The sequence below is a fragment of the Rattus norvegicus genome, chromosome 15 (genome assembly GCF_021556685.1).
Source record: "Rattus norvegicus strain SHRSP/BbbUtx chromosome 15, alternate assembly SHRSP_T2T, whole genome shotgun sequence".
Lineage (NCBI taxonomy): Eukaryota > Metazoa > Chordata > Mammalia > Rodentia > Muridae > Rattus > Rattus norvegicus.
Genome location: NC_141548.1, coordinates 45,849,864 through 45,861,411, shown reverse-complemented (window position 1 = coordinate 45,861,411; position 11,548 = coordinate 45,849,864). Strand labels below are relative to the sequence as shown.

Here is an 11,548-nt window from a genome sequence, read left to right as displayed (position 1 = left end):
TGTCAACAGATTTTTATACGACAATTGCAATTGGAGCAAGTGGATGAGATGGTCTAGTTGAGAACAATGTAAGTAAGATGGGGAACTGGCGGAGAAGATAAGACACTTGACTAAGTCAGAAAAGGTCATTTGAGGAACTGGAAATAATGCCACAAATGAGAAGCAAGAAAGAATGCAATTATGATATTGGGATGGCATTATGTACTCTCAAAGGAAGAAACCCTGGGTTCTTAAAGATATAGGACTGAGATCTGGCTGGGCGGTGATGGCACAATGTCGGCGCCAGCACCGACACGGTACAGAGAATCGGGCGAAAGCCTGTGGGATGAAAGAAGTACACACACACAGGTTATTCGTGTCAAGCCAGAAGAGAGAGAGAGCCTCCTGGTTTCTTTATTGACCAAACTATATATCCAAAGAACACCACTTAGCAGGTATCTGTCAAGCACAGTGGGGAACCCTGGCTGAGACTTCGGTAACAAAGGACCGACTATGTGGCCTGAATAAATTAGGGAAATAACCAGGAAGGCCAGCCTAATTCTGACTCAGGTGAGAAGTACCGGGCCAGACTGTTCCCAGTTGGGGACAAAAGGCTTCCACATGCAAGGGCAGGGCTCAGCAGGGGTCAAACCTTGCTGGAGACCCAGAAGGGTCTGGCTCAGGCTGACAACATTCTGTGAATGTAAACTTCTTGTGCCACACAGTGACAAAGCAACCAGGCCCAAATCCAATACAGCTCCCACAACTCCTCCGTATTTCTTTTATAAAAGACCATTAGGTGGAAGTAGTGGTCTGAGAGAGATCAGACATGCCTCACAGAGTGCCCAGCTCGGCCATGGCGAGCCACTCTTGCAGTTAGGACTGCACCCCAATGGCTAGGAATGAAATTATGTTGTAACACACCGTTCTGGGCTAACCGTGTGTGTGGGAGAAACTGGGCAGAGGAGCATTTGACCGGCCCGTACATTTAAACGGGGCGTAGTCACCTCTGTCTTAGGATCGACCTCTCGAACCCCAGCCTCTCTGACATAGGATCACCTTGTCGCCCTCAAGGGTCCGTGTCTAGATTGGTCAAGGGTCAGAGGAAGTTGCCCGTCGCTGAGGAAAACTACATCAGGTCATCTTCTCATTCCTCTTACTTGAGCCCAGGGGCGAAAGAGTAGGAGCCAGATGATAATAATTTAGGAGATTGTGGAAGTTGAGCCTCTCCTGATAAGTAGTGGGCACCTAATCAAGTATATTGTCTTATTGGTTCTCCTCAGCATGTGAAAAGAAGCACAAGGACCGTTGTTGAGCGGCTCCTGTAATAAAATTTAGACCTGTAATACAATTTAGAATTCCCAATTGTAAACAACTACTCCAGAAAGTTCACCCACTGTGTTTGTCTAACAATAGAATGGGGGGAGGGTAACTTCAGACACTGCAGACACAATGTCTGCAGCAGTAAATGGCTGCTACAATAGCAGCGAAAATAACGTATAGCCAGGACAGTTCAGGATCAGCCATTCTTCTCTGAACAACCAGCAGGCAAGGGAACCATGTCTGAGATCTGTACAAACAGGGCAGAGTTCCCCAGTCTATAGCAGCTTCACGCAGATGGCATTCTTGTGAAGCTATAGACTGTAAGATGACAACACCAGTTAAGGCAGCAAGAGTCACCAGGGGAGTGAGGGGGGATCTTCTATCTTCCTCTCAGGGCAGAGGAATGACTCCAGGGACCCGAATCACGAGAGCTGAATCTTCTTGTAACCAGGATCAGCAAGTCTCAGCAACCACCTCTGGCAGCTGGCACACTCTTGTAGCATCCTGTAGAAAAAACACAAACATTCCCTCTTCCCCATAAAAATACCTGAACAGGATCATGCCAATATGTGAATCTTTCTATTTTACCTAGTCAGAAATATGTCTAGTTGTAGGGTGTCATAAACACTCAAGAGTGTTCCTTGGCACCCAAATTTTAAAATTGGAAATAAAAGGAGTATTATTAAATAATTGTATAGCATACAGGGATAACTCCCCCTTTTTATTTATTAAGATATAAACTGTCTAGTATCAATGTCCTCCCTTGTTAAGGGGTCTAGGCAATCTAGTTTGAGTTCTTAAATGTGTTATAAAGTAACAGCTTAGTGTTTTTAACCACTAAGCCATCTCTCTAGCACCTCACAAACTTTATTTACCTAAACATAAGTATTAATTAGAAATGTCAAATCTTGTAAATATCGTCCAAATTTAGTCCTATTAGAAATCTCTGAGCTGGCAGGGCGAGGCTGGGAATTGAAAGTAAGCAAATGGAGTCTTTCTCTTTTCATATCAACTCTATTATCATTTTCAAAGAGCTGGGTCTATGGTTTTGTTTAGTTGTCTGAGCCAGAGCACTGAAAGGACAGTGAGTTGTCAGACAATTTACACTGAAATCACTCACTGATTTCATGTAGAAAACTTGCTCTAATAAAGCATTAAGTAATTGAAATCAATTGTAAAACACAAGCCACACATTGGCTATCAGTATGTGAATAGAAGGCTTGATTTAAAAACAGTGGCTACAGGACGTAATCTAATAATCTGTGCTGAAGCAACAGAAACTCAAGAGAATAAACAAGTGATCTAATCATACATGTAGCCTTTTCATTAGATGAACCACCTATAAATACAGTAAGCGCATTTCCAAAGAGTAAAATTATCAACTTTGTCTGAAAAATTTGTATATGTGATAGGCCAAATATCAGTTATTTTGTAATAACCAATTAATTGCTGTTTGGAATAAGGTATGTTTTACCAGGTTTCTTTTTTAAAATACTTCCATGACTCTAGTCTACAGTTCTGTATTAACACATCTGAAGCTTTATCTCCAATGAGGATAACAAAGGAAGGCTTAAGTCCTCTGGTAAGGTGAGGTACTTAGCCAACTAACATATCCTTAGAAGCTTAAAATTAGCTTTAAATATTCTTTTTTGGAGTAGTGTAACAGCTACTCCCCAAATATTAAAGCTCATTTTGAGAGCAAAGGTTTGTAGTAAAAATTTCTATATACACTTAAAGATTTAAAGTTCTAACTTCTTACATTGAAGAAGCAACAAAATTACATAATATAAGGCTATTAGCCATTCTTTGGTAAAAATTTTAATGATATCACTTTGTGGGCTCTCTAAAATTATAAGCAAGCTCACGAAATGAAAACTCACAATCACCAGGATGTAAACAAATTGTATAAAAATAATCCTCTAAATCTATCTTGGAATGGCCGTTGGAGTAAGCAAACTGGCTGTAATGTTCTCACAAGTTCTAAAACCTCATCAATCTTTCATAAATCTTGTAACAATCTCTACCTGTTTGATTTTTTTTTAAATTATAAATAAGTTTGAGTTAGTCAACGTAACACTGGCAATCTTTAATCACAATCTTTAAGTTCTCCTTGTAACACCAGAGCACAGTCACAACTTTGGAAAGTCACCTGAATTCTGAGTATGTGACTAGGCAGCTGTTCTTGGGGCAGTGGAATTATCATCAGAATATAGATACAAAGTTTGACTGTCAATTCTTATATATGAATTCTTATATATGAATAGACAATGTCCTAAATTCTTTTAGAAGCCTGGTTTCTAGGATAAGAATTCCATAAAAATATTACCTCAATTTAGACCTGTTTCCCTAGGTTGGCTCATATCACATGTTATCTAGAATGACTTCATCCAAATTACAGTTTTAAGCCAACTTTCTTTTACCAATGTTACACCTTTTAACCATATCTAATAACTTAAAAGCCAATAGTACATAACCAAGGCATGTGCAGCATAGTTATACATTTAAAACCAATCAGAAACAAAATTGAAGTGGCTACACATGTCTTTAATATTTACACCAAGCACCATGTCACCTGTTGATTCCAATAATCACAGTCAAAGATTTTTCAGTTTTATTATCATAGAAGCTGTGAAGCTCCTAGTGCCTTTAGGATAGGCTAGTATAAACATTTAGCCAGCCCCTGGGGAGCTTGTCCAGCAGACTTAGGCTTCTAGCTACAGATGTAGGCTCCAAAAGCCAGTTGAAACTGTTTTTTACTTATTGTTCTCTTCTTGAAATGAGTTAAAACCAAGTCAAGGTGTGAACGACTGGCAGATAAAGTTTTTACCATTTTTTTCTTTTGACCACGAAACATAAAACATTTAAGCAACGAGAAACAAAAACCACAGACATAAACTGACAGACATGGACAGCCTGGTGCACCAGGGACAGACAATAGACAAAGAGGGAAAATTCTAGATGGTGTCCCTCCGAAGGGACCCACATATCCTACCTATGGAACCCAGAACCAGAAATAAGCATTTCTCCAATAGGAGCCAGCAGAGAGGCAGGACGTCTCCTGCCTTTCTTCTGTTCCCAGGAGAGCTCTGAAAAGTTTTTCTCTTTCTCCAAAGCATCTGCGAAGAGTCCGGTAGGACTGTTTTTCTAAGCCCATTCTCTCTCATGTCTAGGGTGTAAACTATCTCTAGTCGGGGTCCAAAGACTAAAACATAACTCTAAAAGAACGCATATGTAAAAACGCTTTACTATTACCTTGTCCCATTTATATGACAAGTTTTACTCAGGCTAGCCCAAATCATCCAGGCCTTTTCTGGCCCATCTTACCCCAATCCGTCCCTGCTTCTATGCCGGCCGGGCTCCCGGGACGTCCCAACAGTACTCCTTTCTTCTCCGATCTCGGTGGGACCTCCATTTGTCGGCGCCAGCACCGACACGGTACCGAGAATCGGGCGAAAGCCTGTGGGATGAAAGAAGTACACACACACAGGTTATTCGTGTCAAGCCAGAAGAGAGAGAGAGCCTCCTGGTTTCTTTATTGACCAAACTATATATCCAAAGAACACCACTTAGCAGGTATCTGTCAAGCACAGTGGGGAACCCTGGCTGAGACTTCGGTAACAAAGGACCGACTATGTGGCCTGAATAAATTAGGGAAATAACCAGGAAGGCCAGCCTAATTCTGACTCAGGTGAGAAGTACCGGGCCAGACTGTTCCCAGTTGGGGACAAAAGGCTTCCACATGCAAGGGCAAGGCTCAGCAGGGGTCAAACCTTGCTGGAGACCCAGAAGGGTCTGGCTCAGGCTGACAACATTCTGTGAATGTAAACTTCTTGTGCCACACAGTGACAAAGCAACCAGGCCCAAATCCAATACAGCTCCCACAGCACAAGCCTTTAATCAGAAGGCAGGAGCAGGTGGATCTTTCTGAGTTCAAGGCCACCTTGGCCTCCAGAGCAAGTTCCAGGACAGCCATGGCTACACAGAGAAATATATGGCCTCGGTGTGTTGTTTCTCATAGAGTCAGTATAGGTGCAGAGTAGAAGCAAGCTCTGTGTTTCAACATCGATGGAGTAGTGATGGCACCTGCAGTTATTGCATACACTAAGCAAATACAGAGCATGAAGCCTGGAGAGTGAGGGCACAGAGTGAGTCACAGGAGAACCAGAGACTGAAATGCAGTGACACTAGCATAGGGTTTCACAGACCACAATGGCAAGAGGTGTGGGCAGGATGTGTGAATGAAACACACATCCACAGTGTCAAATTCAGCAGAGTCCGAGATAACTCTGAGCTAAGAATACATCCTGTGATTTACAAGCTCATGTGAGATCCTCAAAGGAGCTGCTTCAAAGAGGACCAAGATTAACACGGAACAAAATTGGCCAAAGTGCAGAAAATAAGCCTAGGGGGACTGTTTTGACACTGTGGACCCTACTAAGGACCTATTGCCAGTTGATGGTATCAGGGAGAGTCAGTCATGCTCCGGGGATGCTATCATACCTATGGGATATAGGCAGAACAAATTGCATTTTGGGGGGTTAAACAACAACAGTGAGAGGAAAATGTGAAGAAGGGGTGCATCTCAGTGGAATTAGCGGAAGATAGTGGGGAGTAGACATATATTAAAAATGTCATACTATGAAATTCATAATGAATCTGTACAATATTATACATTTATATATAACATTATATATAACATTTATATAATATATATTCATTTATATAAAACATATACACAAACACATATATACATTGCATATATATTACATAAACTATACATATCCATACATTACATATATATATGTACATGCACACATATGCATATATATTAATGGAACTGTAACCTGATCTAAAATGGCAGGATTTGGACTCCTGATGACAATAGGAGACACGAACCAGGATTATCAACCCTGAACAACGGCTGCCTAGCTGTTTGCAAAATACTCTGAGGGCACCAGTAAATGAGTCAGACCACCTGAGTAAAGCAAGTTCTGTAGAAGGGAAAGGCACTCGGGATAATTATCCCAACATGAGCCCACAATTAACCTGGAGCAACAAAACCTTCCCTTCTATACTGCTGCTGCCTGCAGTGATGCCCTGTGTAGTTGAAATCAACACCAAAATTATCTAATTAAGGTTAACAAAGTGGCTCCCTCTTTACTCAGCTGTGTTGACACTTCTGAGCGTCTGCTCTTCATCAGGCGGTGCCCTCTGATGAGCTCCTTTAGCCCACGCATGAGGAGGGCGTGGGGCAAAGGCACCACCCCTCTTCTATCTCCCCATGAAAGAGTTCTTTCTCTAATACAAGATGCATTAAGACCTTAACACTGGGCTGGGGAGATAGCTCAGTCCATACAACTGGGGCATGGATTTCCAGCTATGTAGAGGTGGGAAGGGATGGATTCCTGGGGTTAGACAGTTAGCCTAGCCTACATGGTGAGTTCCAGTTGAAGGAGAGACCCTGTCTCAAAAGCTTGATGGCGGGTGGCACCTAAGAAATGAGAGTTGAGGCCTGTCTGTCTCTGTCTCAGTCTCTGTCTCTCAGTCTCTGTTTCTTTCTATATTTCTGTCTCTTTCTGTCTCTCTCCCTCTCTGTCTCTCTGTCTCTCTCACACACACAGTATATGCATGTATATGTATATATGTATGTAAGTATGTATGTATGTTTCCACACACCCAACTAAAGGCAGTATAAAACTTCCTGACCTTAAAGCTAGGACTTTGCAGAAAGGGGGATGGTTCCAACCACATTAAAATGCTTAGAGCAGCCATTGATGGCCCTTTTAGTTTAATTCATTGTCACGAAAGCGATTCGGGCCAAGAATGCAACAAATTTAAAACCACTGCTTGTCTTCATATCTTACTGTAAATTATTTATACTCTTTCACCCTGGCGACGGGAGAGGAAGGAGATGTATCAGCAGTTTCTTTGCAGAGCTGAGCTGAGAACAAAAAGCATCCATGCACAGATGAGCAAGAAAGGGTATATAGTTGCTTTAGGATAACAATTACTTTCTAACCACAGATTCCTGGTATTCCCTCTTAAAATGACTAGATGTTGGGCCAGGAATAGCTGTCCTAATTAGCTAAGGGTACCTGGGAGGCAGCTCAGCTCTTCTGTTGCAGAAAGAAACCGAACACTGTCCCTAAGCAGCAACAGAGAGCTCCTGGAGAACAGCATCTCTCACCCTCCTTATAATGCCTCCTGCAGTTCCCTGTGGCCTCGCCTCCTATGCAAACCCTTACTTCTAGGCTCTAGTGGGCTGGGAATCAAAAGACAAAAGAACTCACTGATACCACAAGTATCAAGGAGTCTTCCGGAGAATGAAGCCTCTACTGAGCATGCACAGGTCTCCTTTGCTCCCTGTGAGAGTATTGTTCTGGGCCTCTACATTTAGAAAATACATGTCCGGGGATCCTGAGTCTGAATGTATACACAGTGCTCTCAGTGGTGGGACAGACACCCTTTAGAGTGTTGCCTAGCTAAACGCAGGGCAATGTACAAAGTCTACCTTTGCCTGTCGGTATCTGGAGGAAACAGGAAGCCCATTCTAGGAGAGAGCAGACAAATAACAAAGAGAACTCCTTCTCCTGCTATTTGGAGGCGTCTTTATCCACTGTGGAGGCAGATGATAAAGGCAAACTGCTGTGAGGACACCCATTGTTCATCTCATAACATTATTCATAAATTCCTTTTCTGACTCACTCAGCGCACACCCGCCTCCAGTGTGACAGACACTTCTGTAAAAGGAGCTGAAGGTCAAATTACTGGCCCTGTGTGTGTCCGCGGCCTAATGAGATGGACAGATACTTAGAAAGGGGATTATAAAACACTGGTTACATAATGCTCAGTGTGCAAGGGGATCGCCATGAACAAAGGGTGCCTCATGCCAGACCAACAAGTCATTGCAATGAACATTTGCAAGCAAAGAAGTATGGACAAAGGGTAGACTGTGGGACACACTGTGATACACTGCAGCTTCCACAATGAGATTTTTTTTTCTCTGCTGTGAGGGAGGTGGCAAGGGTAGAGGGCAGTTAGGAGAAGAGGAGGAGATTAGTGGGATTGGAGTGCATGGTGTGAAATTCTCAAAGAACCAATAAAAAGGTAAAAAATAAAATAATTAAAATAAAATAAAATCTACATCATCCAGATAAAGTGGGGCATATCCGCACACCATATACTTAAAGAGTACAGGCATTATGTATAAAAGCATGACTGAAACGGCAGCTTTATTTAAAGTTTCTCTCGAGCTAAAAATCCTCCATAAATAGTGGCTAAGAGAACTGAACGAGCTGCAGGTTGATATAGAAGCCAGCTGCTTTGATATGTAGATGGTTAGCTCCTGAGCCCCTGCTCTTCCAGAGGATTGCTGGATAAACAAAAGCTATTGTTATAAACTGGCTTCTTCCAGCTCCTCTCTCTCTCTCTCTCTCTCTCTCTCTCTCTCTCTCTCTCTCTCTCTCTCTCTCTCTCTCGCACTGCATACTATTAACATTCAGTATCAAATCTCCTGCAGACCAGGGATGACTGCAGCGATGAAAACCCTACTAGGTCAGAGGAACTGACTTTGGCCTGAAGAAAGGGATCACAGAAGGTCTTAGCTGATAATTAAAGCACATACCAGTCAATGTCTTCATCTTAGGAGAGAGGAAGTAGGGACAGCAAGGGTGAGCGCACAGGTACACGTTCTTAATGACCCTTTACTTCAAACCTGATGATTATGAGGATGGATAAAACGTTGCAAGCTCCTAATCCATGGGATTGTAGTTGTCTGTCTGTCTTTTGCCTTTTGCTTTGATTCCTGCAACTCAGCCTCAATGATCACTCAAGAACCCCCCATTTTCAGTGCCTACAAAACAGAATGGATAAGTCTTTAATGTGGTAAGCCTGTGTCCAAACAGCATAAAGTCAAGTGTGTGTAGGTAATGTCATTGGTCCTTGGGTTTCTTAGAAAATGGGAGACTCAAAAATGGCTGCTTGTGATTCTTCATCTGCACAGTGGTATGGTAGAAAAGCTCCTTAGTGGGCTAGCAGTTACAGGCATGGGCAGGCTAGAGAGATGGCTCAGCCATTAAAGGCCAGCCCAGCACTAAAAAGACAAAGGCAGGTAGGTTTCTGTGCTTTGCTGCTGATTCTGGAACCCCAGCAGAGGATTTTATTCTTTGGTAAAAATATTATTTTTTGACAATTAATTCTCCCAAAGAATATCCATCCTCCCTTAATGCCAATGAGATTTCCTATCTTTAAAGATACTGCTTTGAGGAGATGCTTTTCTCAAAGACATCAGCTAATTCAGTATGCTGGTATTAATTTGATCATCTCTAGCAATTGTTAGGAAAATACCCAAATGCTTCTTAGAGCCTTTTGAATATGTATGATTTAAAGATTAATTATGTTAATCCAGACCAGTTGATAACCAACTCCCATTTAATTAACAATAAGGGAGTATGACAGGAGATGGGTTATTAGATTGGTTCTTTATCAAAGAATAAGGAGAGAAGACAGAATCTGATGGATTTCAGGGGCTTTCCAGAGAAAGCCTGAGGGAGCCATCTGTGAAGCTGATCACATTGTCTTTGTTCTGAACAGAGCAAACTGCAGCCTCTGTTGCGGTGAAGTAATATACATCCTACCATAAGCAATTCGGCCTTAAATGCAAAAAGCCTCTTGCATCTAAGACTCCAATGCAAAGGTATTTCTTCTCTATGGAGCCCCATTTTTTCATCTCTCTGACCATCCTAAGCAAAAGTAATGCAACATCTCTAGCGATCAATATCTCCAGGCAGAATTATGCTAATGGATTTGAAATCAATACTCTCTGACATCCAGATTTGCACTCCCCAAATCCCGAGCCTCCTCTTGGGATAAAACAAACAGCTTCATGGATGGCTCTAAGATGTCGCTAAAGGAAGATGTCAGGGGACCTCCCTGGATACCTAATGGCTTCCAGCAGCAAACTACCATCTAGCTTGCTGTTCTAGGCAGGGCTTTTAAAACATGCAGTATAAAAGATTCCATAAGGAAGACAGATGAAAGTTAACCCTGAAAGAAGTGTGTCCATGGCAGACTATACACAAGAAAACAGGGCAAAGTTTTCTAGCATTTAGCGAGGTAAGGGCACTGCTGACAATCTTTGACAACCAATGGATGCACTTAAAAAGCAGTCCTCATTTGAGAGAGACTCAAGGAGCCTAATAGAAGGAAGGAGAGTGGGATGTGGGGATGGATCATAAGTGAGACACCAGAACAGATTCCGTTATTGGGCTGTTAAATCAAGGACTTGTGGCAAAAGAAAAAGATAGAATCTACATTACATTTTCTAGTGAAATGTATACTTTAGAGTGGTTTTGAGATCACAGAAAAACGGATTAGAACACACAGAGTCCCTCTCCACTCCCTGGCCCAAAACACGCAAAGCATGGTATATTTGTTTCAATTGATGAATCTAATCTTGATGATTCTATCAGCCCAGATCCATAGTGTGTCTTAGGGTTCTATTGTGAGACTTCTGAAGAGATCTATCCATCCTAAATATAGCACTAGCAACAGACTAAAGAAACAGTTCCACCAAAGTCTATCTTAGTGAGTCAATGGGTTTACTGAAATTACTTGCAAGAGCACAGATGAGTCAAAGGTAGATGCATCATCAAAAAGACCACTTCAGCATAGTTGATGACTTACAAAACTGCACTCCAGGGGCTGTGGGTCCAGTTTGCAGGCAGATCCACTGAAGAGTCTCCTCTCCCCAATAATAGCTCACTGCTTTTTATAACCTTGAGGTGGGGCTATGTGAATTATAAGTTTCTGAGCTTTATCTAGTGAGTTTTCTGAGTCATAGTCTACCTCTAGAAACAACATTTAATCTGAAGAAAATAGCTACACAGCAGCCCAGTCTTAGTGTTGCACCTTCTAGAGGTTTTAACACACAAAATGGCTAGGACTGATCACCAAACAGAACAGTTTCACTGTCTACCCTACTTTCTTTTCCAGTTGTTAAAATACTCTGACAGAAACAATTTGAAGGAAAGGGGTCAATTGGGCTCAGAGCTCCAGAATATAATCCATCACAGCAGGGATATCACAATAGCAAATGTTTAAAAGAACTGGTCTTATTACATTCAAGAGCAGAGAACAGTAGACTAATATATACATACCAGTGTTCAGCTCACTTGATTCTTTTACAGTTCAAAATCTGCTGTGTAGGGAATGGTGTCACTCACAGTGGGCAGAGTTTCCCATCATA

At 42.0% G+C, this 11,548-nt stretch overlaps 1 long non-coding RNA gene across 1 annotated transcript; it reads right to left on the bottom strand.

Annotated features, from left to right (window-relative positions):
• Positions 1–375: 375 nt before the first annotated feature.
• LOC148001012 (uncharacterized) lies at positions 376–5,179 on the bottom strand. The gene is made up of 2 exons (XR_015638335.1): positions 4,627–5,179; positions 376–1,806 (listed from the first exon to the last, which is right to left on the bottom strand). It is a non-coding gene; the product is annotated as an uncharacterized LOC148001012 (long non-coding RNA).
• Positions 5,180–11,548: the final 6,369 nt, after the last annotated feature.